This window comes from Schistocerca americana, unplaced genomic scaffold (assembly GCF_021461395.2).
Source record: "Schistocerca americana isolate TAMUIC-IGC-003095 unplaced genomic scaffold, iqSchAmer2.1 HiC_scaffold_1733, whole genome shotgun sequence".
Lineage (NCBI taxonomy): Eukaryota > Metazoa > Arthropoda > Insecta > Orthoptera > Acrididae > Schistocerca > Schistocerca americana.
The window spans coordinates 7,501-12,500 of record NW_025725826.1 but is presented as its reverse complement, the minus strand read 5'-3'; the positions used below and the strand labels follow the sequence as shown (position 1 = coordinate 12,500).

The window sequence follows — 5,000 nt, the reverse complement described above, 5'->3', positions numbered from 1 at the left end:
GACCCGTGCGTCCTAAAGCAAGCCTGAAGTACGTGGTTGGCGGTCTCCACGGCCTGGCACCCCGCGCGGCATCTGGTGTCCGCCTCCCGCCCGCGACTGCGCCGTGCCTTCGTAGGGAAGGCGTTGATGCGGGCGCGGAGGGCGTCGATGTATTCACGCCCAGATAGCAGGCGACTGGTGTCGGCGACCCACTGATGTTGGCCACTGACGGCGGCAGAAGATGACAGTGCCGCACCGTCAATGGCGATGTGTAGGCGCGCCGCCCACATTTCCCCAACCTGCGTTGACGATTTGAGGAGGTGGCCCTCCCACATTAGGTGGCGCTCCAGCACCTCGATCTCACGCTGTACCTCATCCATGCCTACACCGTCGCAGGCTGGCCCTATCCTCTTCAGCGCCAGGAGACGGGACCGACGGAGGGTCGGACCCATCCATCGGCAAGATGGAATGCCGAGGCCCCCCTGGGCAACAGGAGCGTGGAAGTATCCCAGGGGGGTGTCCGCCGGAAGGCGGAACCATCTCCTGACGGCGGCCCGGATGGTAACGTCGGCCGACTTCAATGCACCCACCCGGGTGCGGCTGAGGGCCAGCCCGTGGTACAGGCCAGGGAGAAGTACGTTGGTGAGAGCGTGGAGGCGCTGTTGCGGCTTCAGCGGAGCTCGGGAGATGACGTCAAGCTGCTCCACCAGGTGGCTACGTGGATTGAAGACACAGCGACCCGCCGTGGAAAATTGCAGCCCCAGGTACCGGAAGGTTTCACCCACACGCAGGGCAGGCATGGTGGTATTGCCTGCTGTGAAGGTGACATTGCTGTCCACCTTCACCTTCTTCTCGCGCCCTGACGCGACTAAGGCGAGGGTGAAACACTTCCGGGCGTTGATCTGCAGCCCCAGGTGGGCGAGGGCTGCGGTAGCTGCGTCGATGAGGGACTGCAAGCCCCTCGGGGTCGCTGCAAACAGCAAGACGTCATCCGCAAAGGCCGCAGCGTTGACTCTGCGACCGAGGATCCGAGCTCCGATGTGGGAGGGCAGTTGGCCTAAAACGTAGTCCACCGCAAAGTTGAACAGGAGGGGGGAGAGGGGATCGCCCTGGCGAACGCCCCGTGCTGGCTGCACAGACACGCCCACGCCGGCGCCGTCCGCTATCACTGTCGTGCTGCCCTCGTAGCACCGCTCGACATACTCGACAAAGCAATCCGGCAGGCCATGCGCCTTCAGCACGGGCCGAAGGGCAGCATGATCTACCGAATCGAATGCCTTGGATACGTCGATCGATGCCACAAAGACAGAGCGGCAGGAGCGAACTGCGTCGGTGAGAGCAGTGTCCAAGATGAAGGTATTTTCCAACATCCCATCCCGAGGGATGAATGCCCGCTGACGTTCGTCCACAGCACATGCGCGCATCAGGCGTGACGCGAGAACCTTGTGAAAGGTCCGCGCCAACACCGAGCAGACCGTAATGGGGCGAAAGTCAGCGGGGGATGTTGGTGCAGCCGTTTTCGGGAGAAGGGACGTCCGCGCGCGAAGCAGGCGTTCCGGAAGGGCGCGGGCCAGAAGGAAGAGATTCATCACTTTCACCAGGACTTCGTGCGGCAGGCGCCGCAACTCCGCTGGGGTAAGGCCGTCCGGCCCGGCTGCTGATCCCCTGGGCGGCAACGCGGCGGCGACCTCCTCATGTGTGACCGGCCCCCATATGCACTCGAGAGCGACAGGCTCTGAGTGCGGGAGGAGGCGGTCACGAATGAAGCCCGCGGTGGAGATGGGCTTCTTGGTGAAGAGGTCCGCCCAGAAGTCCAGCAGACCAGGGATGGCAGGTGGCGGCTGGAGCAGGGTGCCATCCAAGAGGCCGCGCACGCAACGCGCACGCGACCGTCGGAAGGCATCCTGCGTTCTCGCGTACTCCCAGCGGCGCCGCTTGCGCTTCTGCGTCGGCGGCGCGGCAGGCGGCCGCTTCGATGGTTGGCGCGGCCGCTGTGTCCTGGTGATTGATCTCTCCCCTCTGGACCCGACCGACGCAAGGGCATCCGGGAGCATGCCCAGGATGACATCGGGCGGCGTGCCCCGCCCCAGACCGATGACACGATCCAGGGCAGAGAAACGCTGGGCGGAAGCGGGTAGCCCCGCCAGATGCTCCCAGATGGCGGCGTCAGTCGGCCCCTCCGGCGGCGGCCCGGTGGTGTCGGCCGCGAAGTCCTCGGCTGCGTCGACGGGCGGCGCAGCGGCCTCGCCCGCGTCAGGCAGCGGGCTCGCCGCTCCCCGGCGGGACGCCGGCTCTTCCCCCCGACCGATCTCAAGCGCCTCCATGAATTGGCGGACAAGCTGCTTGTGGGCAGCTTGCCGCCGTCGGCACTTGATTGCCTCAAGCGTTCGGTCGGGGAACATCCTGATGAGCTCTTGATTTACAAAGAAGAACCGGGCGTCCCTCTCGAGGAACAGTTCGGCCTCTGCCTTGGCGAGCGACAGGACTTCTTCCTCCGTCCACCTCGCGCGATGCCTCTCCGTGACGATCTCCGCGTTGGCGGCCGCAAGATGTTGGCGGCGGCGATGGACCCCGAGACCGTTCTTGGTTGTAAAGCTGCGGTGGCACTCACTACAGGTATACATAGCTGCAAAAGTTACAAGATTTTCGGCACGGCCGGTTGGCCGGCTAGGTGCTGGGGGAGTTGGGGTGGCACCTTCAGCGGAAGGGCCACCACTTATTCTCTGCTTACTGCCCCCAACTAAAAAAAGGGATAGTGCGAGGGGGGGCTGGTAACCCCCCCAAGCCCCTGGTGCGGTCTTCCACTCTGCGAAATCAGCGGGCCCACGAGAAGGGGAGAAGACCGCAGGAGAGGAGAGGCTAAGAGGGCTAGGCCCATGTATTGCGCATCACTCTCCCTGTAACTATAACCCAAGGAAGGCACCTCGCAGCAGCAGCACGACTACATCAAGACCGCACTTCGAGAAGCCAAGTCCGGATGCAGCCACACCGCCGCCACTTGGCCACCTTAAGAGAGTCATAGTTACTCCCGCCGTTTACCCGCGCTTGCTTGAATTTCTTCACGTTGACATTCAGAGCACTGGGCAGAAATCACATTGCGTCAACACCCGCTAGGGCCATCGCAATGCTTTGTTTTAATTAGACAGTCGGATTCCCCCAGTCCGTGCCAGTTCTGAGTTGATCGTTGAATGGCGGCCGAAGAGAATCCGCGCACCCGCGCGCCCCCGGAGGAGCACGCTAAGGCGGACGCGGCCTCGCAGCAAGGAAGATCCGTGGGAGGCCAAGGCACGGGACCGAGCTCGGATCCTGCACGCAGGTTGAAGCACCGGGGCGCGAACGCCGCGCAGGCGCGCGCATCCTGCACCGCCGGCCAGCACGAGGCCAACCAACGGCGAGAGCAGACCACGCCCGCGCTAAACGCCCGCACTTACCGGCACCCCTACGGCACTCACCTCGCCCAGGCCCGGCACGTTAGCGCTGACCCACTTCCCGACCAAGCCCGACACGCCCCGATCCTCAGAGCCAATCCTTATCCCGAAGTTACGGATCCAATTTGCCGACTTCCCTTACCTACATTATTCTATCGACTAGAGGCTCTTCACCTTGGAGACCTGCTGCGGATATGGGTACGAACCGGCGCGACACCTCCACGTGGCCCTCTCCCGGATTTTCAAGGTCCGAGGGGAAGATCGGGACACCGCCGCAACTGCGGTGCTCTTCGCGTTCCAAACCCTATCTCCCTGCTAGAGGATTCCAGGGAACTCGAACGCTCATGCAGAAAAGAAAACTCTTCCCCGATCTCCCGACGGCGTCTCCGGGTCCTTTTGGGTTACCCCGACGAGCATCTCTAAAAGAGGGGCCCGACTTGTATCGGTTCCGCTGCCGGGTTCCGGAATAGGAACCGGATTCCCTTTCGCCCAACGGGGGCCAGCACAAAGTGCATCATGCTATGACGGCCCCCATCAACATCGGATTTCTCCTAGGGCTTAGGATCGACTGACTCGTGTGCAACGGCTGTTCACACGAAACCCTTCTCCGCGTCAGCCCTCCAGGGCCTCGCTGGAGTATTTGCTACTACCACCAAGATCTGCACCGACGGCGGCTCCAGGCAGGCTCACGCCCAGACCCTTCTGCGCCCACCGCCGCGACCCTCCTACTCGTCAGGGCTTCGCGGCCGGCCGCAAGGACCGGCCATGACTGCCAGACTGACGGCCGAGTATAGGCACGACGCTTCAGCGCCATCCATTTTCAGGGCTAGTTGCTTCGGCAGGTGAGTTGTTACACACTCCTTAGCGGATTCCGACTTCCATGGCCACCGTCCTGCTGTCTTAAGCAACCAACGCCTTTCATGGTTTCCCATGAGCGTCGATTCGGGCGCCTTAACTCGGCGTTTGGTTCATCCCACAGCGCCAGTTCTGCTTACCAAAAGTGGCCCACTTGGCACTCCGATCCGAGTCGTTTGCTCGCGGCTTCAGCATATCAAGCAAGCCGGAGATCTCACCCATTTAAAGTTTGAGAATAGGTTGAGGTCGTTTCGGCCCCAAGGCCTCTAATCATTCGCTTTACCGGATGAGACTCGTACGAGCACCAGCTATCCTGAGGGAAACTTCGGAGGGAACCAGCTACTAGATGGTTCGATTAGTCTTTCGCCCCTATACCCAGCTCCGACGATCGATTTGCACGTCAGAATCGCTACGGACCTCCATCAGGGTTTCCCCTGACTTCGTCCTGGCCAGGCATAGTTCACCATCTTTCGGGTCCCAACGTGTACGCTCTAGGTGCGCCTCACCTCGCAATGAGGACGAGACGCCCCGGGAGTGCGGAGGCCGCCGCCCCGTGAAGGGCGGGGAAGCCCCATCCTCCCTCGGCCCGCGCAAGGCGAGACCTTCACTTTCATTACGCCTTTAGGTTTCGTACAGCCCAATGACTCGCGCACATGTTAGACTCCTTGGTCCGTGTTTCAAGACGGGTCGTGAAATTGTCCAAAGCTGAAGCGCCGCTGACGGGAGCGATTATTCCGC

The 5,000-nt window shown here is 62.2% G+C and overlaps 1 pseudogene; it reads right to left on the bottom strand.

Moving 5' to 3' along the window:
* The window catches only part of LOC124571561, a 7,959-nt pseudogene that overhangs the window by 2,090 nt on the left and 869 nt on the right, over positions 1-5,000 (bottom strand).